The sequence below is a fragment of the Podarcis gaigeae genome (assembly GCF_964106915.1).
Source record: "Podarcis gaigeae genome assembly, chromosome: 4".
Lineage (NCBI taxonomy): Eukaryota > Metazoa > Chordata > Lepidosauria > Squamata > Lacertidae > Podarcis > Podarcis gaigeae.
In genome coordinates this window covers 4,705,825-4,732,802 of record NC_139677.1, presented here as the reverse complement: position 1 = coordinate 4,732,802, position 26,978 = coordinate 4,705,825, and the positions used below count along the sequence as shown (strand labels likewise).

Sequence of the window (26,978 nt, the reverse complement as noted above, 5' to 3'; positions counted from 1 at the left end):
GGCGCCCGCCCTGTGGAACGCCCTCCCATCAGATGTCAAAACGATAAACAACTACCTGACATTCAGAAGACATCTTAAGGCAGCCCTGTTCAGGGAAGTATTTAATGTATGATATTTTAGTGTTTTCTGGTTTCTATGGAAGCCGCCCAGAGTGGCTGGGGAAACCCAGCCAGATGGGCGGGGTACAAATAATAAATTATTATTATTATTATATCCCACCTTCTCTGTATTAGTTGCCTCTCCCAAGAGGAAATGAAGAGCTAGTAAGACCCTTGTAAAAAACTTGAGGGTGACAGAAATTCATGGCCAGCCTTTGCACAAAAAGCTTAAAGCCTTGCACCACAATTCCCAAATAACATTGTGGCTTGTTTCTTCCCTTTGTTATAGGTTTTGTCACATTAGTCCATAAAGGTGGGGAACTTTTATTATGTCCAGCCAATTCTTAGCAAACTGCTTTTATTTGCGAGTTAATATTGGCTTCCTAAGTTAGACCCCCCCAAAAAAAATTTTGCAGCTGAAAAATCACAAGTTAGCATCATTAGACATCGTTGCACATACACTCTTTCAAATCACATTCTTTGGTGTGATTGCAGTACTATGTTAACAGGAATACTCACTGTCATGTCAAAAACTACAATGCTCATGCCAGCTTATGTTAGGGTCAAAGGGCCCTGTCACTTGCAGGTCTCTGGGAAGATCACCCTAAGAGACAGCATTCTGCCATTTTAAGCTAAAAGGGACCACCTTGTTTACTCTGCATTGTAATAATAATAATAATAATAATAATAATAATAATAATAATAATTATTTATTATTTGTACCCCGCCCATCTGGCTGGGTTTCCCCAGCCACTCTGGGCGGCTTCCAACAGAGATGAAAAATACACTAAAATGTCACATATTAAAAACTTCCCTGAACAGGGCTGCCTTCAGATGTCTTCTGAATGTCAGGTAGTTGTTTATCGCTTTGACATCTGATGGGAGGGCATTCCACAGGGCGGGCACCACTACCGAGAAGGCCCTCTGCCTGGTTCCCTGTAACTTGGCCTCTCGCAGTGAGGGAACCGCCAGAAGGCCCTCGGAGCTGGACCTCAGTGTCCGGGCAGAACGATGGGGGAGGAGACGCTCCTTCAGATATACTGGACTGAGGCCATTTAGGGCTTTAAAGGTCAGCACCAACACTTTGAATTGTGCTCGGAAACGTACTGGGAGCCAATGTAGGTCTTTCAAGACCGGTGTTATATGGTCTCGGCGGCCGCTCCCAGTCACCAGTCTAGCTGCCGCATTCTGGATTAGTTGTAGTTTCCGGGTCACCTTCAAAGGTAGCCCCACGTAGAGCGCATTGCAGTAGTCCAAGCGGGAGATAACCAGAGCATGTACCACTCTGGCGAGACAGTCTGCAGGCAGATAGGGTCTCAGCCTACGTACCAGATGGAGCTGGTAAACAGCTGCCCTGGATACAGATTTGACCTGTGCCTCCATGGACAGCTGTGAGTCCAAAATGACTCCCAGGCTGCGCACCTGGTCCTTCAGGGGCACAGTTACCCCATTCAGGACCAGGGAATCCTCCACACCTGCCCGCCTCCTGTCCCCCAAAAACAGTACTTCTGTCTTGTCAGGATTCAGCCTCAATCTGTTAGCCGCCATCCATCCAGCCGCCATTGTATGCCTTCCTGTTGGAGAAAGTTGCATAATTCAAATCCCAATCCCCTACCCTTGGCTAATATTTCATTCCATTTTTATTTCTAGCTCCCAGCTTTGCATTAAAAAAACAAACACCTTTTGGGTTCACAGTATTGATCTGCAAAGAAGGGAGGGATGTGAAATTGGAAGGGAATCTGTATTTTTGTGACACAAAAGTCAGATGTTTGGTAGCATTAGGTATGGAACATGTGAAACAGTTCTCTCCACTCCCAGATGCCAATATGCGCTGGTCTGGTGATTGAGTAGCATCATTCTGAAAGTCTAAGTAGTACACAGGTAGGGCTCCCTCTATGTCAGTGATGGCCAAACTTGGCCCTCCAGCTGTTTTGGGACTACAACTCCCATCATCCCAAGCTAACAGGACCAGTGGTCAGGGATGATGGGACTTGTAGTCCCAAAACAGCTGGAGGGTCAAGTTTGGTCATCTATGTGCTCTATGTGGACAAGAATCCTGATTGACCTGGGCTACCATCCCCTATGTATGTAAGTAACTTTCAGACTCATGCTGAAAAAATCTAACACTATTCTAAGTTGCATCAACAGACGTATAGTATCCAGATCAAGGGAACTAATAGTACCTCTCTGTCCTACCTTGGTTAAACCACACCTGGAATACTGTGTCCATTCTGGGCACCACAATTTAAGAAGGATGTTGACAAGCTGGAAGGTGTGCTGAGGAAGGCAACCAAGATGATCAAGGGTCTGGAAACCCAGCTTTATGCAGGATGGTTGAGTGAGCAGGCTATTGTTTAGGCTGGAGAAAAGGAGCCTGAGAGAAGCCATCTCCAAATATCTGTAGGGCTATCACATGGAAGATGGAGCAAGCTTGTTTTCACCTGCTCTGAAGGGTATGACACAAACCAATGGCTTCAAGTTACAAGAAAGGAGATTCTGACTACACATCAGGAAGAACTTTTGGACAGTAAGAGCTTTTTGAAAGTAGAACATACTCCCTTGGGAGGTGGTGAATTCTCCTTTATTGGAGGTTTTTAAGCAGAGGTTGGATGGCCAGCTCTCATGGATGCCTTAGCTGAGATTCCTGCATTGCAGAGGGTTGAGTTCCTTCCAACTCTATGATGCTATGATTTGCAAGTCTGCCAAGGGGTATGGCTTGTAAGCACTTCCATGTCTACTGGGCAGGACTAGCCCAAGCATTTAAAAAAAGAGGGCCCTGCAGCCATGAAGTGTTTTGTACTGCTGAGAGGTGATTGCAGTCATCAGTGCAGGCTAGCAACTAGGAACAGTGACTGCAGCAACTATATTTAAGGCTCTGAAGGCAGGTTTTAAAGGCACTGTGAAATGAGATTAATTACTTGTTGATAATTCATACATCCGCTTGATTTGTTAGCTAGTAGCAAAATTTTATTTTTATGATTAATAAATAAGAGCTTTACATACACCAGTGTTTAGTCTTCCAAATTCTGAGCTCTGACAACCTGAAATAAAAATAATTATCCATATTTGTGAAAGTGCCCAGGAGTGCAAACTTGGAAAACCCACTCAAGGAGGTGAGAAACACAATTCACCTACAACTTTTTTTTTTTAAAGCTATGAATCTATCTTATACTGAGTCAGGCCATTGGTCGATCAAGCTCAGTGTTGTCTTCTCCATTTGAAACTGGTCAGATTCTGAGGCAAAGGTCTAATAAAGTGCTGCTACCCAATATCCTTTAATTGGAGATACTAGGAAATAATTAACCTTGAGATTGCTTGCATGCTTTACTGCTAAGTTATGTCCCCTTTGCAGAGAACAGGGCGAGATGTAAACATGACAGGTATCTGTGAAATGTCAGAATATTTAAAATCAGCAGTCACTGTGTCCCAAGAATAACTCTGGTGATGCTGTCACGTCACTTCAATTACTGCGTCAAACTGATAATCTGAATTCATTGAGCAGTAAAAGGACTTTTATAGAGGAGAAAACACAAACCACCAACACCAACACTAAGGCACTTAAGTATTATACATTAATGCCTATGATGTATAATACTATTGCTTTGTCTTTGGCCACCTCTCAGACATGAAGGTACATTAGAGATTTCATGGCATATCGGCCACTTAGGCATATTGTGCCAAACACTGAAGAAATGCCTTAGAAACCTAGGCATAATATTACACTTCACTGATTCCATGATGTTTCAGCATTTGGCAGTGCAAAAAGATGTATTTATCTTCTGCTGGTGGGCAGCTGGTGACCTCATATTTTGATTTCAATATAGCTTACTTTGATTCCTCAGTCCAGCTCAAAGCTTCATTGGGCACACTACACCTATTAGGATAGATGCCCTGGGCACACTCTGTCTAATAGCTGTGGATATTCTCTATTCATTTAGGCCTTTATAATCCCATGCAGAACTTTTGCCAACAGCAAATGGGCATCTTAACCCAAGAACGAAGGCATTGGAATACAGCTTTACTAGATACTGCATGTTCTCATAACAATTCAGGACAAGTAAACATGCCCCTCATCAGACAGAAAGTTGACAGGTATCTGTGAAGTGTCAAAGTATTCAAAATCAACTGTTACTATTTCCCAATAATAACTTTGGTGATGGTGTCATGTCACATCAATTATTGCATAGAGGCCTTCCTTTTATAAATCAGATAAGATTTCCCATGTGCCCATTAGCTGATTGCCAGCTCATATCAACAGTGTCAGAGTAGTACAGTATGCCAAGTTGTAGAAACATCTCTGACTACAGCATACACAGTATAAGATTTAATTATATTTTTTTTAAAAAAGAACAGCCAATTAAAGATCCACAAATCTCAGAAATGGGAAGCTAGCACCGATACCTTAAGTGATTGCGATCAGCAAGAAATCGTGCACTGTCACAAATGGTGCAATGCTTGCAACCAGCCTTCCTTTGCACACACACGTTTAATTGGTCTTTCAAGCCTAAATCTAGATGGGGAGGATGTACTGCCAAGGACAAGTAAAGGGCCCCCTTGCTCCTGTATTGTTTTACAGAGCAGCTGAGCTTTTGGCCACTTCCATTAATCCATTTATATTTCAGCACATTTGTAGACCAGTGCCTCTTCCCTTCCAAATGGCAGGGACATGCAAAACATCAGGTTAGACAATTAAGCTCATTTATCTTAGCCCACACATCTTTTCTATTGCAAGTGATGCAAGAGAGTGCAAATTGAAGCAGAGAAGTGGGGTACCGGAAGAGTGTACTTATCAATTGTTCTTATTTTCAGCTTGCCACATTGTCCTTCCCAGCCTGTTTTATCCGCACCAAGCAGCTCAGGTTCCAAAGCAAGTCCAGGTGTCCTGTTGTGTTTCTGTTGGTGGAAATGTCAACACAATACTGATGAAACCGATTCTAGTAAAGCCAGAAACACATAAAACATAAAGTCTAAGTATAAATACTTAGGATTATAAGGGAGGAAGTTTTCATTGTTCATAAGATGTGTTTCAATGAACATCCTGTTTCAAGTGATTACATGTTTTTTGTGAGCATTTTTTGGTGTGTGGGCTGGCTAAACCCTCTTGATTAACCCATAAACTGCACTGATACCTTTTACGTCACATCATCAGTTGCTGTTCTTAAAGAGATTAACAATTATTATTTTTACATGCTTTATTTGCTGGCCTTTAGTTAGTCCCATTTTTTTTGTCACGGCCTTTTTTATTTAATTGTTTTAAACATGTTAAAATGTCACACGAGTGCTTTTGTTACTGAGTTTCTACAGCTATGTCAAGTTGAATACTTATGATTTTCCCCAGTAAGACAATTCAACTTAAAAAGTATTGGTCCTTAAGAAACTCTTTAAAGTGCATCTTTTCATGTGCTCTCCTTTTTCTTCATCCCTCAGTGACTTCAACATGTATCTCAGGGGCAACCTAAAGCTCTCCAAATGTTGTTGGACTCCAGAGGTGAAACACTGTAACTGAAAATGTTCACAAACAATCTTTTTTAAAGTACTTGGGGCGCTTTCAGGAGGGCAATTCTATTAAAGTGCCATATTTGTACAGAAAACATTTGGTTAAGAACACTTTAATCCAAAAATGTTCTGCATGTAACCAAAATGTATTGACACTTGATTTGCACTATTACAAAAATGGATGTCCATACATTTCTTTAAAGGTAATTCTACATATATCCTAATTTAGAATCAAAGTTTCCAGGTAGAAGTGCATATGAAATATATTTTAGATTATTTTCTGTTTCTATGATATAGGTGAAAATATATTAATAAACAGACACGGGGAAGGAGATGGTTACTAGTAGTATGGCTGCAAAATTTGTGTTGATGGATGTAGCAGCAAAATGGATAGTAATAATGATAATAATAATTTTATTTATACCCCACCTATCTTGCTGGGTTTCCCCAGCCGCTCTGGCTGGCTTACAGTATATCTAAAAACACCCAACTGTTAAAAACCTCCCTATGCAGGGCTAATAGTGTGTCACTAGAGATGTAAAAAGCAGAAAGGTAATTTGGGGCCTAATAATATTTGACAGGGTCATATTAATCATACCTTTCCTTTTTATTTTACACTCACTGAAATTAAAAAGCTAGAAAAATTGTCATTTTGTTCCCCTAATCAGTTCTAAATTTCTATTCTGGCCACCCTGACTGGTGAAAGCATTCTTAAGTTTCAGACAATGGTATTTCTTAGCCCCACCTGAAGACACTTGGGCAGTGGCGTAGCGTGGGGGGTGCCGGCCGCACCGGGCGCAACATCTGGGGGGGGGCGCGAGTCCAGAGGGAAGGGACAAGTTCCTTCCTCCGCCGGGCTCCCCGCCGCCATCCCCAGCCTTGCGCCCTAGCGCGTGCGCGCCCCCCCCGCCGCCGCTGCAGCTGCGCTCCGATCACTGCTCGCAGGAGGAGCAGCCGCTGCAGCAGCGCCGACGCCGCCACCAACGCCTGGCCAGGCACGGGCAGCCTCCGCACCCCGATGCCGATGCCAGCCCCTCAGCCCAGCCACAGGCGACGGCTGCTTCTGCCGACTGGGAGGGAGGAGAGCTCCAAGGGGCCTCGCCGCGCCCTGCACTCTCCAAAACCCTCCGAGAGGAAGCCGGTGGGCGGGCGAGGGTCTCCCGGCGGAAGGGGGCGCTGCTGGCTCCGGCTCTCAGCGCAAGTCTCAGCGGGGGGGGGGGGGGGGGTTCGGGTGAGGACGGAGCGCGGCTGGAAGCCCCCGGACCAGGCTGGGGGGAGGAGAGGCGCTCGCCAAGCCCGGATCTGGAGCGCCTCGGAGCGCCCAAGGAGAGGAGGGGGCGGGGAGGCGCCCGAGGGGAGGGGGCTTCGGCTGCCTCGGCCCGTGGGGGCTCCGCAAATAATAAATTTAATAAATTCCTGCTGAGCCTTAAGGGGGGGTCCTTGGCTCCTTCACTCGCCCCCAGCCCCAGTGGCGTAGCGTGGGGGTGCAGGGGGGGCCGGCCGCAACATCTGGGGGGCGCGCTCGCACTCGAGTGCTAAAATCCAGGGGTTAGGGGGCGCAAATTACTTGCCTTGCCCCGGGTGCTGACAACCCACGCTACGCCACTGCACTTGGGATAGCACCAGGAAGTTTCTGTTTGAGCTATGCTCTTTCTTTCCCTCACCTCAGATAGTTTTTAGCACAAAGTGTGTTCTCCTTCATAGAGAGCACGTGTTGCAGTGGGGTCTAGCAAGACATCCCACTGTTGCTGGGTGGGTAAAGGTAGTTGGCCATCAATGCAATTGGGCTCCTCTTGTCATTGGGGAGAATTTGATTGGGGAGAATATAAGAAGTCTTATATTCTCTGCACACAGTGTTGAGCTTCCTCTTTTCGCTGTGCACATCGGATCATCCGCCCACCCTCCCAATATTTAGGGTTGTTCGCTTGACCTTGCTATGCCTGTCATGGGGTTGTCTGCTCTTGGGGCAGGGGCCCGGTAGGAATTTTGTCCATTTGGCTGATTGGCTGGTGCCATTTGGTTTTTGCTTTCTGCGTAGCAAATCGTCACAACTTGTAAGGTTGCGGTTAGGCATTGGTTAAAAATGGTTGGTGGAGGGGTATGGATTGGCTGTGCCTGCCCCTCCAAAATGCTGCTGCTGCAAAGGTTTTCCGTTAAAGGAACCCAGGGGCTCCCCATGCTTTTGTCTGAACCCCTGTCAAGGGGCTAGAGCCACGCAAGAGCCCCTGGGAGCATTTGGGGAGAGGTGAGGGCATGGTACCCAGCTCCATCTTTCTCCCCAAAATGTTTTCCCTTTCTGACTTTTGCAGGTGTGCAAATGTCAGTCAGTCCCCGTGCGGGGTCAGATAGTTGCAACCAATGCCTAAGCAACCACTCACATTTCTTGTATTTTAATAAAGTTGCAGCCAGTGGGGCAGAGGGGCAGCTGACCCCCCCCCCAATAAGTAAAAATCAATACAAATCAGAGGTTCTACCCCCCCAACAAAAGCCTGTCCCCCTATCAAAAATCCTGACTATGCCCATGCCCCCCATCCTACCAGTAGAAAAGTAGCTATTTAAATGTTTTGTTTGCAAATAAAACATGCTTTATTTATAATTTATTTATAATGTATACAAAATACAATTACATAAAATGATAGGAACATAATGAAATATTGTTGAAGCAGAAAAACATAGAATCATGGAATCATAGAGCTGGAAGACGCTGAAGGTCATCTTTCAGGTGCCACCCCCTGCAACGCAGTAAACTCAGCTAAAGCATCTGGGACAGAAGACCATCCAAGCTCTGCTTAGAAGCCTCCGAGGAAGGAGAGTCCAGAACCTCCCAAGGGAGATCCATCTTCCATGCATTATAAAAAGTAAACCACACTTATTTGACCCCAGTTATTTGACATGGAGGAGGAAACTTACAGAAACAGTGCCCCCTCCCCATTTATGCATTTTTACCTGTGGCCCCCTTGGAATATCCTGGGGGCCCCAGGGGGCCATATGGCCCCCAGCTGGAAAACTCTGGTCTAACCAATTATAATTTTCATATCTGTTTACATTATAATTCACATATATTTGCAGAGAACTCTTTGAACAATTGAAACAGGTAAATTACAAGTGATGAAAAGCAGAATCTAGCATTATTAGAAGAAATCAAAGCTTTCCATTTCCTATAACATTCCCTATAGGATTCAAATTTTATTTGTTTTCCTGCCTGGGTTGTTCTACTTATTCTGCCCTGCTGTCTTCATGGAACCTGGAGTAACATGCTGCTGCTACTACTACTACTACTACTACTACTTATTAAATTTATGTACTGCCCTTCATCCAAAGATCAAAGGGCAGTTTAGAGTATTTGGTTCCCAGGCAGACAACCATCCAAGCCCTGAATAGATCCAGACCTACTTTGCTTTCATGTGGCGGTGGCCTCTTGTACCTGAAGGTTATGCACCCCAAATAAATTTGTCCCCATACATTTACCCTTGCCAAATATAAAATTGCTCTTACTGAAACCCTATGCTGCAATCCTACTCTCAAATGAACTTACTGTGACTTACCAATGCAACTTCCACATCATAAGTTTAAAGCACATGGCTTCCCCTTTTCTGGGAACTATTTTTTATGGGTGCTGGAAATTATAGCTTTGTGGTGGGTAAACAATAATTCCCAGGAAGCCATGACTATTAAAGTGGTATACATAAATGTGTTTTAAATAAATGGTGTGGATGTGACCTAAAAACCTATTTAGAAGCATGATTTTCATTGATTTATCTATCAGTTAAACCAACCAGAGCTTGCACATTTAGAAGGGTTGGGGCTTTTCTGCACCAATTACCTTGTCATTTGTTGATTCTACTTCTGGATAATCAGAAACCATCCATTAGCTTGCAATAGTGTCTGCTTTGAAGTATTGCATCTGGCAAAACTGCTTTTGTGGGTCAAACATGCACACTCCAGAAGGGCACTTGGGGCAAGAGGGTTCACTGTGGATGGGGTGAGCTTTTGCCTTTTCAACCGTATTGTTCTTTTCCTGGTGGGAAAGGATGGGTTAAATTAAAAGCAATAAACAATGTTCCTTGTTTCTTGTAGCAGGTGGTGGACCGCTTGTAAACCAGTCCCATCACTCCCTGCAAGGGGGGGGGGGAGAGGATTATAGTGACCTGCTGGACCCCACAGTAAAAGATCTTTGGGGGGTGGCAGCCAGTGGAGGGCTCAGGGGGAGAGCTGAATCGTTGTGGAGGCAGCTGCTTGGGTTGAACTGTGCCCACAATTCTCATAATCTAAGACAGGATTGCCTGCAAAGAAATGTTTCCTTGTCAGAAACAGAGAAGCAGCAAGCAGCAATTTGATGATTTTGATTTTACAATTAACTGTTGAACTGATAATTCTACATGAATAGCATGGAGGAGCCGGCAAACACCATTCATCACATGAAGCTGCCATTTGCAGAATCAGACTCTTGCGTGTGAAGACCCCCAGACCCTCTCCAAAATAAATCACACAGGACACAGAATATTTGTTTAAGATTTTTGGCGTTAATTTAGCCACAACTTTATTGATTACAGCATGTGAATGGTTACTTAGGCATTGGTTCGGACTACCTGAACCTGCACCGGCAGGAACAGGACTGACAACTGGAACCTCCAGAGGTCAGTAAGGGAAAACATCCAGGGGGAGCACAGAGGCGGATTTCCGACTCCTAGTTCACCCCAGATGCTCCCAGGAACTCTGGCATGGCCCTACCCAAGAGAGGGGATCGGACAGAGCAAGTCGAGCCCCTGGATTCCTTTAACGGAATTCCCTAGCAGCAGCAACCAAAAATGAGGGGCAGGCACAGCCAACCCATAATCCCCTCCACCAAAGAATGAACCAATGCCTAACCACCAACCTTACCAAGTTGTGACGATTTGCTACACGGTAGGCAGAAACCAAGGGGCACCAGCCAATCAGCCAAGTGGCAAAATTCATACCGGGCCCCTGCTCCAAAAACAGACGACTCCTAGACCGGCATAGCAAGGTCAAAAACACAACCCTAAGTTATAGGGAGGGAGATCCGCTGCATGATGCGAAAGAGAAAGTACTTCACCTCGTGCAGCCCCTAAATAGCCCCTTAGTTGCCAATCAAACCCAAACCGACAGAAAATTTTCCCCAGTAACAAAGAGGCAACCAATGAGGTGCGGAGGTCATCCAAACGGGCCCGCCCCATCAACAAGAAGGCAGTTTGGTGATCTCACCGCAACACGTGGTTCTCCATGATTTGGAGGACACGATTTAGCCTCCCAATCATACTAGGACTTTGCATGCACAGACTGCTTCTCTGCAGCCCCATAAGAGCGGGCGGGGGGGGGGGGTAATGTACTGAGTAGCTAGTAACAACCAACCATCCAGGCCATTACTGCTCATTTAAGAAAGTATTTTCTAGCCATCTACAGTGATTGGGAAAATGTCAGCAAAATGGAAGCCTTACTTGATAGCCTTAATTTCATTATTCAATTAAAAACAAATTATTTTAATGGTGTTTTTAATAGACTTAACATTATCTTCACATTCTGCTTAACTTTGAACTAGGCGTTATGTGAGCAAACATTTGGCAAATTACCAATCTCATGTGCAAAATTAAGTTCTGTGTTTTTTTGGAAACTGTCGCTCTCCTCCTCCTCCACCCCTTTCTCAGAATTTAGTCATGAGGTGTATGTACAAATGTACTTACATTTATAGAGTACCTATATTTATGCTATATGTAATCACATAAAACCATAATGCTGTTGGCTCCTGGGGTTATTTAAGTGGTTTTTGTTTTTTATGTTAGGATTGCTGGTTGGAATGAATAGATAATGTGATCATAAAAGTAATTTTAGACAGCCAAGGAATGCATTCAAGATGACAAATACCTCTTAAATAATCCCCTTGGAGTCTTTAGCTAAAAACATGATACAGCTTTCTTTTTTCATTAATTGAGCACATAAGGAAGTGTTTTAAACGTGATTCCCACTAGGAGTTCAGTTAATCTCTGCTAAAGAACTGGATTTAAAGCATGCATTCTTAAGCAGCTTACAACTTCAGTGAATGCAACTATGCCACTATGGTATTAGTTCTGCAAAATATATGTTCATTTATAATGGGACTGCTTGTTTTATGAAACGTTGGATCACAGTTTATTGTTAAAGTCAGCACTGAAAAGAAAAGAAAATATGTGGTCAAAATGTATGCTATCATGTTACCCAAGCTGATTGGACAACAAGCAAAAAATTATTTTGAAACATTTTCCAAGTATTAAAATTGTAATACACCACTATCACTGTGCAAAGAAATGCTTTCAAGTCTGAAAGGAGTAAAAGATTTAGACCAAAGGATGGTCAAGATACGTTTTATAACAGTTCAGATCACCCAGGGTGAAGAATTCACCTGCCCACCACGGACAGAGATGGCTTGACAAATGTGTCTCATACCATACATAAATGTAGATAGAATCATGTTACGCAACTGTGGGCACAATGCACTTCAGTATGTTATGAGCAGCTTAGGATCCAGCAGATCTCCAGCTGAGCCAGGAGGTTCCTGGTGCTGCTGGGCTACCGCAGCTTAGCTCTCTGATCCTCAGGTCAGTCAAAGATATGCTGGCGCTTCTCACCTATCCAACTTAGATGAGCCCAGCAAATCGCAAATGCCATAAGCCCTAAAAGGGTCATGGTGGTGGTCAGACTGGGGATGGGGGGTGTTGGCTGCATCCTAAGCCAATTCAGCTCACAAGACTGAATTGCATAAGTCAAGTTGGCAGAAAGGGTGCTGTAACACAAACATTATTTTAAAGGTCTGTTTTGCCTCTGCCAGACCTATGCTGATTCAGACGGCAGTAGCCCTGCTGCTGAAACAAGTTTGGATCTGGTGTAACTTTACCCTGGTTTAACTTAGACCAATTTGCTTTATGCCACTTTCTTGTGTACAGGATTTCTCCACGGAACATTAGTTCATGAATTTACTGAGTAAAATTGTTATGTATTCAGTGGTTTGTGTTTGCCTGAGCTTAAATCTGGACTAAGGATTCTGAGCTCCTGTGTTCTGATTCAATACACGATGTCCAATCACAGAACATTGCAGGATTTGGGCCTCTGCCATTGGCCCTTGAACTCTGAGTCGTGATTCACAGCTTGGAAATTTAGACAGCCAATCACGTTGGAGGTGGGAGTGGCCCAGGCTTTCAGGAATGTATATAAGCAGTTGCTTTGCCCCTGTTTCCCAGTTATGTAGTTCAATAAAAGTTACCGCTGTTATCGCTGTGTCTTGCCTCGTGGGAACCCACCTACACCTCAAAAATGATTACAGATTGCAGGTCTAATAGAAATATATACCATGGCTGTTCCCATGAACAACTGTGTTTGGAGAAGAATGTGAAGACCAGTAACATCCAGGGTTTTTTTTCAGCCAGCACTTGTCATAACTCAGTTTCGGCACCTCTCAGGTGGCCTCCATTGCCATTATAAAAGAACAAGGGAGGTGTTCACGGTGAGTTCTGGCACCTCTTTTTCTAGAAAAATAAAACTGGTAATATTTATATGTCACAAAAATGAGAAACACAGAATGTATTTTGGCCCATATTAAAAAGGAAAAGAAAACAGTGCTACAAGGCTTGGGTTCCCTTTGCTGTGACTGCACTTACCCATGACAAAAGCAGAGGAGGCTTTGGTGTGGTCTGAAGTCCCATAAGGACACCACTTTGCCATTATGGATCTGGCCCATGCATGGACAGGAGACCTCCTGGAAATTAACTGCATGAAAAAAGTAGGATACTAAAATAAGAATATAAATAATGTTTTATACTAAATTATTTTCTCAAAATTTTGGATTTCCAAAAACAGAATTAAGAACATTTATTTCACCTCAGATTCCATGTCCAGAGTGCACTCTGCTAGTTGATGGTTTGCAAGGTCATAGATCTCAAATTTATCTCATAGGTCTTTAGTGTGATAACATAGTGTGATAACAGGATTTGATACGAGCATCTCCTTCCATGTGGGGTTTCACCATAAGTGATAGGAGAAGGTGAATGAGGATTCTCCTACTGATGTGTGCAAAGTTATTCAGACTTGGAAACATAACTCAAAATTATATTTGTACTTGTGCTTGTTTCTTCTGTGGGAATTAGGAAGTTTTAGGAGTTTTCATTTACAAGCTATTTGTTTTTCTCCTCTCCTTCAAATGCCCTCTCAAAACTCTTCTTTCCTACAGGGCCTTTGGCTTATCCTGTTAATCCTCATTCTCAAATATAAGCAAGCTGTAATGCATTTGTCCACATCAATCCTGTCACTGCTGTTTTCCCCATTGTCTGTTTTAAATGGTAATCTTTCAGGGGAGCAAGGACCCCTCTATTTTTGCCTATGAAATTTTGCAGTCTGCCAGTACATAGTTGGTGATGTATAAATATGTATTTTGAGGGGGGGTTAAAAATGCAGATTAATGTGGAAATGGAGTGGAATTATGTGACAGGATCTTCCAAACAGAGGCCTTGCATTGCAATTGGGTCATAAACATCCCAGTTCTTCCTGTGTGTTTTGCCAATCAGCTTCCATATCTTCTCGTGAGTCCTGGATATTCTGCTGCTTGGATTAGCTAAAAGGATAGAGAAAATCCATACACAGAAACAAACAGCCGAGGCCTCAGTCAGTTGTATCAGAAGGTTATGATATAAAGTATGAATTCATTTAGGAGAGGAGTGGGGAACTTCAGGCCCACGAGCCAAATGTTGCTCTCCAGTCCTCTGTATCTTTGGAACTCTTCCTACGCAACACCCTACCACATCATCACCCCAGGATACAGCCCCTCTCCTATCTTATTTCACCTCACATGAGCATTTTTACCTGGCTGAAATGTGTCCTTGACCTCTGATAACGTCTTATACTTGCCTGGGTGGAGGGTAGAGAGGTGGGTGGTTGGGTGTGCACATCCCAGCCTACTGCATGTAAGAATTTGGGCACAGGGACATAATTAATTCTGATAATGATGAATGACACTTGCAGTGCTAGCTGGTGGCAGAGTGATTTGGTCTTCTGTTTTTAACATTGCCATGGAAATTACTTTTGGTTTTGCAATACACACAAAAACAGTGGGGAAAATCATTCCTACACACACACATTCTGTGAAGATGTGAGCAAGCACTTTGTACGCCTTATGAAGTTCAGTGACACACCATAAGTAAAGTAAATAACAGACAAAAGTAAGGGAAGGTGCCAACCTGAGCTCCCTGGAGGAAGCATGAAATATACATGCAATAAATAAAAACAGATTTGCCCTATGTTGCATAAATATATGTAAAGCAGCTGAGATATTCAGACAACTTCAGAAAGGATGATCAGTGAAGCACACGGGGCAGGTGCTGCTTGGTAATAAGGCAAAAACATCTGTACAAGCAGGAAGGCTGAACCTAGAATCATAGAATGACAGAGTTGGAAGGGACCATGAGGGTCTTCTGGTCCAAGCCCCTCCAATGCAGGAATGTTTTGCCCAATGCTGGGCTCAAACTCACAGTCCTGATTTTAAGAGTCTCAAGAATTCCTCTCTTCACAACGAAGGATAGAGAAACAAGTCTGTTCTTTTTTTGTGTCACTTTATAGCAAGAGAAGATCAGAAAATATTCCTCTATGCCACATGAGCGGCAAGGATCCTAATTGCTAAAAACTGGGGGAAAAAAGAAACTGTGCCAACGAAAAAGGAATGGCATGACAAACTGTTAGGGTATATTGAACTGGCTAGATTAACAGAAGCAATTAGAGATCACACTAGACAAAAGTTTCAAAAAGCATGGGGAAAATGCAGAGAATACTTCACAAAACAGTGCCCTAACATACATACCTGGACTTGTTTTCATTAATGTCTGTAGGAGACTTCGTGGATATTTAAGTTATAATTAGAAAAATCTTAAGTATTCATAAAGGAAACAGTTTATAAGTAGTAAATAAGGAGGCCAGATACAGGATAAAGGAAGTCTTTTATTTGGTTATTTGTATTGTTGTATGTTATGCTCACTGCATGTTATGTTCACGTTTAATGAGGGTGGATTTGTGTATTAGGGGGTGGGGGGTTTGTGTTATGTTGTAAATAAAATTCCAATAAAATTTTGTGTCACTTTCACATGTGTTCATTCATAAGTCTGTTCTGTCCTATTTCCGCATCAGTCAGAACTTTTTTTAAAAAAAATGCTCACACAAATTCACTCTGGTTTTGACCCCTGAAATGTAACATTTTAAACACCTTTTAATAGGGGCTGGGTCTTTTCTTTGCTTGCTTTTTGAGCTTAAGAACTGTGTTCCAGTTCCCACTTTAATTCAGGAAGCATAAATCAGGTTAGTTTATTTAAAAATAAAGACCATACTAAATCCTTGAGCATCCCTCACCACCAGAGGCTTGACGAAGGGCACAGTAAAATGTCAGGGAATACTAGATCCTAGTTTCATGCAATCTTGTGGGTCAGAAGTACCATTCAGACCCTCAAACCCTGCTGCTTCTTTCCCCAATATTGGAAGAACTAATTATTTTAACCACATGGGACAAATCTGAGTTAGGGTCCTTTGGACTTTTTGCATTGCACTGTATTTTCAATGCCACTGCTGGAAATGTGAAGCTCTGATTTCTGAGAGTGCCTCATCTGGAATTAGAGAAGTTATTTTCCAAGTTCAGAGAGGGAAATAAGGTGTCAGTCAATGGGACTTTTTTTAAAACAAGTCACCGATGAACAAAACCACCTCTAAAAAAATTACAAGAAAGCCAAGAAATGCAAACCAAGCTGCTTCGCCTTTTATGGTTGCTTCTGGCCACCAAGAAAGCAAAAATTGTGGGGGTAGCAACAAATGTGGTGGTAGCCTTGCATGTTCCATTCCCTAACTTGTGCCCTTGTTATTTTTCTAACCTTTCAAATAATCTGGAAAGATGCTAGTGCCTTATATAAGAAAAACTGAAAGTATAAATTGATAATCATACCCAGAAACCTCAAAACACCAATTTAAATAATGTGAGCTGATAAATTAAAACTGGCAGATATGAAGAAAGCTGGGGCAGAGGTAACACGATGCCATTAGTTCACTGATGGCTCGCTTAATTCTGAAAAGACTAAATTCACAAAAACATATGGGAAGTGCCAGAAAGAGTTACAGCCAGAAGCCTGAAATAGGACTGTAGGCCTAGATATGAACGGCAGTCAGAGGGCAATCCCATCTGAGGATGAGGAGCAGAGCAGAGTCAGCCCCAAAGAGCAGCTACCACCAGCAACAAGCCCCAGTATTAGCTGCTGTTGACTGACTCCCTTCTGTACAACTTTCTAGTGTGGGTACCTAGAAGCTATTGCCAGACTGGAGGAAGGCACTCTGCAATCCCTCTCAGGGATGACTAGGCTGATGCAGCCATATATAGCCCTTCATAAACTTGTAATCAAGGAAGTCAAGCACAACCACATCATTGTGACCTGCCAGGTGCTTGGAAACCTCTCTGATTTTGCCACCCCAAGCAGGGCAGATAAACCAGTAAGTACCCTGATGGCTAGACATGGACACACTCAGCTTAATAGGCCTCCAGTCCTGCAGGCCTGCCATAATTGGTATTTCATTTGAGCAAAGCAATTTTGGATCAGTGAGACAGCTGTAGAGAATTGCTATTTGTTCATTTCCCCTCTTGCCATTCCCAGTAAACCTTAATCAAATTCATGACTGCACCTGACCTAGCATTTTGTGTTCCCATTTAGATGTTTGTCCCAGTTTTATGTTAACTGATGGACAAACTCCAAAGGACTCTAGTCAAAAAGATCTACCACACATGAAAAGTCAGCTATATTCATTTAAATGTTTGGATATTTGAAAACAAGGCTGTGTCAAAGCTGGGTTTTGTCGACCAATTTATGTAGACACTCTTTGTAAAAAGAGCCATTGAGTTTCTTCCAGTGGTTTTCATTTTATTCAATGAAATGTGAATGGTTATTTATGGACATGCTGCTCTTTCCTTATGGGATGACACCATCCCAATTTCCCCTTGTAATGTTATGGGATCATATGCTGAATGTGATTGGATGATCCAGTGCACCTGAACATGTTTAATTAATGATGCCGTGACAGACACACAACAATCCCAGGTCTCCCAAGGCAGCCCCATGAGAGAGAAGATTAGATGGCAAGAACAACAGAGCACAGCATGATGGGAAGTGTCATTTTTGTGGCAAGTACTGAAGTGTGGAAATGAGAAACCTGGTGCCAAACCAGCACTGACAAAGGTGCCAGGATTGGAGGAAATTGGATAAGGTGTCTGCCAAAAAGTTATTTTTCTCTGGAACGCTAGCTTTGTATTTGAAATACAAACCTATAAAATGAGAAGCCTAGTTCACATTTTCAGAAATATAAAAGGATAGCACACCAAAATTCTCTCTCTCACACACAGTTTCCACTAGCAAAAAGTAATTTTATAAAATATCTTGAGAATCTTCGGCATCTGAATAGTAAAACATATGCAGTTGCAGACCTTATGTCAGCCTTGCATCATATTTGACCTCCAGCATCTCATCAGAAATGCTTACATGGCTGGCTGCATACAGCAACGCATTCAGGTTCAAAAATTCAATTGCAGCTAATTGTGCAAGTAAGCAACTAGATGTTTTGCATCAGGGACAGAGCAGATACGTTTGTTGTTATTGCTGTTTTTCTCTATATAGTGGATGTATGTGGAGTCTAGAAACATGTAGGAGAAGATATTAACAATACAGAATATTGTTTAAATACCCTTTTCACCTGTGCTGGAAATTAGAGGTTGAATCCAAAGCTAGTTGTGCTCAGAGTAGACCCATTGAAGTTAATGAACAGGTTTAACTTAGGTTTATTCATTCCAATGGGTCTACTCTATGTAGAACTTAGTTGGATACAACGCTAGGCACATTTAAAAAAATCAGTCACCTTGCTCCATACTGGAGGCCTGGGATGTCTTTTCGGAACAGTCCACTCATTGCCATGTTTGCATGCATGCAATTCCCTAAGTGAAATGAAGCACAACTTCTTTCATTTCTTTTCCCATTGCTTCACCATGCTGGATATGTGCTGTTAATTTTGCCTGTATAGAGGCAGGGCTTCAACAGTCAAATAAGAGGGTTCAGCTGGAGTGACCAGGAAGCCATGCTTTGATTTCTTCATGTCTTCCTGCCTCCTTATTCATGCCTTCTTTTGTTCTACGACAGAAGTTGTGAAGAAAGTGTAGAATCACATGGGATAGGGCACCACAAGTTGGGCATCACGCACTACTCCTACACACCAGGAGAGGTGACAGTGCTTTGCCAATTCACACCTAAAAACCTTGTGTCACAGTTACAGTGGAAGGAAAACTAACCCCCTCTCTCTCTCTCTCTCTCTCTCTCTCTCTCTCTCTCTCTCTCTCTCTCACACACACACACACACACACACACACTATTTTCAGGGCTAAATGAGTGAATGAAAGGTGACAACCCCTGGGGGAAAAGATTGGTTTGGAAGTGTTCAAGTGATGAGTGTGACAGCTCTGTTTCTAGAACTGGCCCAATATATTTTGCAGTGAGGCAGAGCAGCCAATGGTGTCTCCTCCATGGCCCGCCAATTTATTGAAGCACCTTAGGCAGAAAGTTTGACAAGTGCCTCTTCCTGGTGGTAAAAAGAACCTGAGGCAGCTACCTCACTCAGCTGGCCTTGAGGTGCTAATAAACTGTTGAGCACGTAGGTGAAGTGCTTATTCGTGTACAAGAGAGAACTGGATGGAAGGAAATTTAGATTGCTGCATATGTTGGTCTCAGACCTCTCCTTTTGTTCTGTAACCAAGCACCAGCCTCTTCTTGGTCGCATTGTACAGCACACACGAGGAAAGTAAAACTGCCAGGAAAATGTTCTTATTCGAAAGGCTTATTTTAATGATTTCTCTCTTGAGACTGTGGCTCTTAGGGTTTAGAATATTGTGGTTTTAGCTCACTTACTGGCATCCCTGGTCACAGACGTCTGGTAAATCTAATGAAATACAGATTGTTTGGAATATGTAGCTGTCAGCCAAAACACCCACTTTTTCAGGTTTAAAACTCAAGGTCATAAAGACAAAGAGATGCAAAGCTGGAAAATGTTGTTTGTGTGATAAACATTCTTTATTCCCATCCTTCCCCTAAGGCTCAAAGCAGCTTACAGTTACAATTTAGAATTTTAAATTATAATAAAAAGGAGAACCACCGGTGGGGAGAACAGCCTTAAATAAGAGCTGGAGCCAACTCAGAGGGCAGCTGGCAGTTCTGACTGACTTTGTCCTGGAAGGGAAAGTGTGGGCCCACAGCTTCCAGCAGCATGCTGTCTTTGTAGTAAACAGCAAGCACAGACACATTTTAAACAGTTGTGTCCTACCTCTCCCTGTGCTTGCTTTGCAAATAGCTGATTTTTAAAAATGGTGCCCCAAATTTAAAACATCTAATTTAAAACAAATGTTAATTGTTTGGATGTTAAACAATTAACATCCAAACATCAAGTTGTGCAAGCAATACACTGCTTCTCTTGGTCCCAGAAATGCATGGAAGAGGCTTCTTTCCCCCATCTTTTTTCACTTTCCTCAAGGACAATTACCGTATTTAAACAGTTTGCAAGAACAGGACATGACCTCTGATGATTTACCTGCTCTTTCTCTATACAGATGTGAGTGTAAAGGGTGGGTGCTATAAGCAACATCAGAGTGGACCTATGCATTATCTGGGCAAAGTGTTTTGCCAAGCACCATTTGCCAAAGTAATGTGAATGCAGGAGGGAGGATCACTTGCATGGCGAGGCCCTGTGACCACCCCGTTCCCTAAGGTGCAAATAACTAGACAACACATGGCATATAGGTTTTAGGATCAAATAAGGCCACAACTTTATTGGTTACAGATGTAAAGGTTTGGCCATAGGCATTGGGGTAAGCGATGGCACATGTTACTCACATCTGTCCACTGGGAGTGTATCTAAGAGTGAAGCCAGCTGGGGGGCGGGGGATGCCCTATGATCTATGTCAAATCTGGGCATCCACCGAACAGTCCCCATTGGAGGAGTGGTATGTCCCTAGCCCCTGCCCAGGCATGGGACAGGAGCCACTCCTCCCAGATCCTTTTAACAGGATACTCTTACAACCTCCCCTCCAACTAAGAGTAGGCTTACCCAATGCCTATCCAACTTACAAAGTTGAGACTATTACTATGAGGTAGGTGAAAACCCAAATGGCGGAGCCAATCTGCCAGATGGGAAAAATTCCTGCTTGGCTCCTAAATCCAGCGACTGACATAGTCCATAGCAAGGTTGTACCATCCGCAAAACTCTAATCCGAGGGAGGGTAGGTGGGAGAACCGGCGTGGTGAGAGAGTGGCTGAAAGGTCCTGCAGACTGGGCATTTATCCTTGTCCTGGGCATGGTGCCAAGTACCACTACTGGTCAGTTGGCACCAATGCCCAAGGGAACGCCCCGTAAATTCCTGCTGCCATTGACCAATTCAGTGGCAGGAGGACAATCCAGCCTTAAATAGGCCAGTTCACAGGAGAGGCCTGGGCCCCACCTGGAAAGCCCCCCACAGAATTTGCAGCCTAGAAGCAGAGGTGCTAAATTCTACCTCTGTCCACTGCACATACCCCCTAGAAACTGTTTCCCCAAGGCTGTGCATTAAAGTAGTCTGAAGGAGGTGCAAAGCAGAGGTTTAAGCATCTTCTCCCACCTGGCATTCTTCCCTCCAAATTGTCCCCATCCCTAACATAAGCATTATAGGGGAAATAATTTATTATATTCAATAGCTTCCACCAAGCACAGCACATTTCACTAGGATGTGTATCTGGAGAATTATTTTTTGAAAGTTGAACATTTATTGACTACATACTTATATCCATTCATAAATAATATATTTTTTATTCATCAAACAAACTAAAGAAACTAAGGTATCACTAAACTTATTTTTTTCTGAACAACTGAACTTTACTTTAAAAATATGAATTTTTAAAAATAGCCACAAAATACAATTTCCTCCTGTAGTGATAACCAGGTGTATACAAAGATACAGTCAGTTATCATGAGTTTTATCTTTAACCCAATAATAAACTATACGAAACTTTCCAAAACAGATTAAGGTTTCTTCATCTTCTTGCCCTAGAGAAAGAGACATAACTCATCAGGTGTGAGCAAAAGGTGTTCATCAGGTGTGAGCAAAAGGTGTTCATATAGGCTCAATGTTAATGTAATTTGCCATCTAGGAAAGATCAAGACCACTAGGGAAAACTCCCTGGCCACATTCTGGGCTCATCATCCACAATTACCTTTTGCCCTCACTCCTTACCACTGAATTGGAGCAAACGGCAATTCAGGTCTTCCACAGATTTCTGTTTTCTCCAATTCAACATTAAAGAGTGGGTTTTCATGGGGAAAGTGTCGGGGGGGGGGGGAGCTCAGACACAGACCTGGAAAACCCAGATCTATTGCCTAGAAATATGAAGCAAAGGTAAGTGTGGATGAGCCCTGTATCTGACATTATGTGACTATGAAAATTGTGTTCTTGTTTATTAACAGAGTGGGTTAAACCACAGAGCCTAGGACTTGCCGATCAGAAGGTCGGTGGTTCGAATCCCTGTGACGGGGTGAGCTCCCGTTGCTCGGTCCCTGCTCCTGCCAACCTAGCAGTTTGAAAGCACGTCAAAGTACAAGTAGATAAATAGGTACTGCTCCAGCGGGAAGGTAAACGGCATTTCCGTGCGCTGCTCTGGTTTGCCAGAAGGAGCTTAGTCATGCTGGCCACATGACCCGGAAGCTGTACGCCGGCTCCCTTGGCCAATAAAGCGAGGTTAGCGGCGCAATCCCAGAGTCGGCCACGACTGGACCTAATGGTTAGGGGTCCCTTTACCTTTACCTTACTCCATGATGTGGCTTCACAAAAAATGTGTCTTCAGTTTTTCTGAGAAGTCCACTCACCCTCATTGGTGGTTGGTGTTGCAGCCAGTCCCTGGACTGCACAAATAGGCCAGATCACCTGGCTGCTGGCAGCCCTTGGATGGCCATTCCCCTGGCGGTGGGGAATTTAGGGGGCGTTCACAGGAGTCTTTAAATTGCAACCTGCTAGGCAGTCTTTCCTGTCTGTTGATTTCCCCAAAGACTGAGAAGGATTTGCTTCATATGGAAAATATTTTAAGGAGGCTTAGTTACAATATGATTCAACATCCTTTTATTATATCCACTTTGGAAGCATATAGAAAGAAAGCAGTGAATAAAATCCTACAAAGCATTATAGGCTTGGCTTTTTGATAATACCCAAATGTAGTTCTTCAATATACTGCTCTTAATTTCATTTCATTTCAATAAGATTGCTTTCTAATTAGTGTTCTGTAAAAAAGTATTTTGAAGGCTAGGTGTCAGGGACTGGGCAAAGGAAGAATGGTGGAGACCCCCAGCCTGACCCTTCCAGAGAAGAGGAAGACAGTTCAGAATTACAAAAGGGGTTTGAGGGAGGTCACAACTCAGAGGCAGATGAGAGGGAAAGTTGGGAAATAACGGGAGAGGAGGAGGAGAAAGAGGAAGCACCAGGAGGGCGACGGGTGATGGACACAGGGTTTTTAGAAAGCATTCCAGACCCTCCCCCCCCCCCCGTCCTTCGGGTAGTGATAAAGCGGGATATCGAATCCAAACTCCTCCTCTTCTTCTTCTAAATTACTGCAGATAGTGAATGAGCAGAACTTCACGTGTTCAGCTTCATGTTTCACATAGCACCTGCTTTTGTGAAGAGTGGCAGTGAGTTACTAGCTCCTGCATCTGTCCCACTTCCTGCATAAAGTGATATTTGAACTGTCCTGCAGCTCATTTATCTGCAACAGATCCCCAAAATTCCAAAGTCTAATCCTTCTCACTCAAACTGAAGAAAAGATAGAATGGAATATGGCATCACTAAAGCCTTGCCCACATTAAAAGAGAGAGTCACATAGCTTTCTCTGTTGAAACATAAAATCGGAAAAATACTTTAGAATTAAGCTTTTAGTTCTCAGGTCAATTCAGAATAGGAGAATCTTTCAAATAACGATAACAATAAAATGTTTTTACAGTAGTAAGAAGCTTCAAGTTACCAACTCAAAAGTAAGAACAGTCTATTATAGTATGACAGTATAACAATTTGTGGGACGCAGGTGGCGCTGTGGGTTAAAGCCTCAGCACCTAGGACTTGCCGATCGAAAGGTCGGCGGTTCGAATCCCTGCGGCGGGGTGCGCTCCCGCTGCTCGGTCCCAGCGCCTGCCAACCTAGCAGTTCGAAAGCACCTCCGGGTGCAAGTAGATAAATAGGGACCGCTTTCTAGCGGGAAGGTAAACGGCGTTTCCATGTGCAGCTCTGGCTCGCCAGAGCAGCGATGTCACGCTGGCCACGTGACCCGGAAGTGTCTCCGGACAGCGCTGGCCCCTGGCCTCTTAAGTGAGATGGGCGCACAACCCCAGAGTCTGTCAAGACTGGCCCGTACGGGCAGGGGTACCTTTACCTTTACCTATAACAATTTGTAGCTTAGGAATCCTCAGCATTTTCCTAGCTAGCATCGTATGCCAGTCTCTGGATCAGTGCAGCCCCTCTTGCAAACCCATATTCCCACTCTAAGAGACATATCCTCAGTGAGCCAACACATTTGCATCATGGTGGTAGGGGTGTGTCATGGAATGGAACAAGATAATGTGGAGGGAAACCCCATGCTCACCACACTTTTGCTCAATATATATTAAATTCCCTTCACATTCCAAGGGATTTCCGGTAATTTGGGACATTACCGCAATGGCGCAAAGCTCTCTTTGGTTAGACTTATTGAAAATATGGTTCTCACGCTACTTTTCAAATTTTGTAAGAATTTTAGAATTTGCTATAATTGAAATTCAGTGGTGGTCTATAGGAATGTGTAGAACCTATCCACCTTCTAAGTGAGAAATGTTGATAGTCTGCCTTTCCTCAATATATTTCACTTGTGGAACTCAAAAAAAAAATTGATTAAAATTTCATTTCAGATGAAATTTGCTCACTATCAACTTGGAACTTGATCAAAACTTGGGATTTCCCATTAGGTGAGGCTAACTTCAGCATTCACTTCAACTTTAGTTTTAAGGCAAGATTACCATAGCAACACTAAACTGTACCTCAATCCCTTCCCCAGAATGCAATTTTTGAAACAAAAGTATACTGCTGTTCCTCTTGATTGCACACTGTGTTGGGTAAAACTTCAAACAAATCAGATATAAAATATGTGATGTGTTTCCACAAATCACAAGAAGAGGATAATTGTGCAACTGTTTTTTTCTGTCTTAGCCATATGTACCTGAAACTAATTTGACTGCAAAAGTAATATCAACTTAGTTGGATTAGAGACCTTCAGAAAAAAAGAGTTTGGCTCATTTCAAAATAATATGTGAACAGCGATTGCTTTTTGGCCCTGGCCTTTTGCAGTTCTTCAGTTTTTCTTTTCCTTCCAGACTTTCTCCTATGGAACTGTCCTGCCCTCTCTTTCTTCTGGACCTCTCTCTTGTCCAAGGATCTTTCTCTTTGTCCTAGGACAGGCTTCCTCAACCTGAGCCCTCCAGATGTTTTGAGACTACAATTCCCAGCATCTCTGACCACTGGTCCTGCTAGCTAGGGATCATGGGAGTTGTAAGCCAAAAACACCTGGAGGGCCGAGGTTGAGGAAGCCTTCTTGGGTGCTTTCTCTGAGCCGCCTTTCCTGTTTCTTCTATTCAGAGGCAAGTCACCATGAATGCCACCCTTGTTCTCTTATGATGGGCAATGGTGCCTACCTGAGAGGTGCTGGGACTGAGTTCTGGTGAGTTCTAGCTGAGGAAAAATCCCTGAGTGTCCTACCTCTTTAGGATTACTGCACCTCAGCCAATGGCAGATAGAACCCCTGTGCGCCTGCACTTCCCTTCTATTGTTTTGGACTAATACTCTCATCGGATGAGAGGAGATATGATAGACATCTTCAAATAACTAAATAATTGTCACACAGAAATAGAGCAAGCTTGTTTTCTCCTGCTCCAGAGGGTAGCACCCAAACCAGTGAATTCAAGTTACAAGAAAGGAGATTCTGACCAAACATCAGGCAGAACCTTCTGTCAGCAAGAGCTGTTTGATAGCAGAACAGATTCCCACAAGAGGTGGTGCACTCTCCTTAGAGATTTTTAAGCAGAGGTTGGTTGGTTGGTTGGTTGGTTGGTTGGTTGGATGTTTTAGTTGAGATTCCTGCATTGCAGGTGGTGAGGTTAGATGACCCTTGGGTTCCCTTCCAACTCTCCAATTCTTTGATTCTATGACTCTGCCAGCATGGTCAGTGGTCAGAGATGAAAAACAACTAAAGGGCACCAGGTTGGCTACTCCTGCTCTATGACACATGGAGAACTAAGCCAATCACTACTAATAACAATTACAACACCCCTTAGCACTTTGCAGAGTAAACGGTTCCCTCCTCCCAGAACTTGCAAGTTGCAAGCAATCATTTCCTTCCTAAAAAGTGATTTCCCATCACTTATTTTTATCAGTATTGTATCTAAAAAAGAAATTATTCCTTGATTTTCTCACTTTGGTACACAGCTTTTACCAACTGCAGACATTTCCAGGAAATGGTCTATTATCAATCAATAACACTTTTATTTTGAGTCCAGATGTCTGGTAAACCACTAAGGGCTACAATCAAATTCTTTTCTTCCTGTAGTTCGCCTTCTCGCCTTCTGTTTGTATATGTCAGTGAACAGGACTATGCACCAATAGGTAATAATTTTCTCATCATAGTGATTTAAGCAATTCAAGGAAAGAGCTGGGAAAGCATGCTTCCAGATGCTATTCTGAAAATCACCATTTCACTTCTGCAATGTTTTCAAAGTACCTGGAGGCTATCATTTCTAAACTGAAGCAATAGGATGAATTGCACAAGCACATCAGTCCACCCAAGGATCTTTTTAATGCTCTGGTTCTTGGGAACATTTGATATTGGAAGCAGACTTAAGTATGGATTAGTACAGCATCATCTATGACCTGCCAGGCTGAATGGATCCTATGGTCAGGTACTTGACAATTTCCCTGCTTTTGTGAAGTCATGCAGAAGGTTTATCAAACCCATGGAGAACCCATCAGCCTGCCTGCTGGGCTGTGTTTAGCTCGATGAGTCACAAGTTCTGCAGGCCTAGATGTAGATGCATTTGAGCACTGGAACCCTAGCAGGACACTTTTGGTTTATAGGAAAAAATTGGGGGGAGATGGGGCAGTTTGAAAGATATGCTCCCACCTGGCACTTCTCAGGACTGGATTTTCCAGAAAAGAACAACCATTTCCTGCACTGTCTTCATGTACCACAAAATGGCAGGTTGTTGTGTCAAGTTTCCCTTTTCAAAATGAGTGACACCACTACTTGCCTCATG

At 43.2% G+C, this 26,978-nt stretch overlaps 2 long non-coding RNA genes across 2 annotated transcripts in view; one reads left to right on the top strand and one right to left on the bottom strand.

The window, feature by feature from the left end:
• The first annotated feature begins 215 nt into the window (after positions 1–215).
• Positions 216–4,435, top strand: LOC310844124. Its single transcript, XR_014563960.1, has 2 exons — positions 216–761; positions 1,655–4,435. It is a non-coding gene; the product is annotated as an uncharacterized lncRNA (long non-coding RNA).
• Positions 4,410–26,978, bottom strand: part of LOC310844110 — a 35,947-nt gene continuing 13,378 nt past the window's right edge. The window contains exons 4-7 of the long non-coding RNA XR_014563943.1: positions 14,091–14,190; positions 13,241–13,349; positions 9,418–9,612; positions 4,410–4,991 (exon numbers count right to left, since the gene is read on the bottom strand). This is a non-coding gene — a long non-coding RNA (uncharacterized lncRNA). The remainder of the gene's footprint in view (positions 4,992–9,417; positions 9,613–13,240; positions 13,350–14,090; positions 14,191–26,978) is intronic.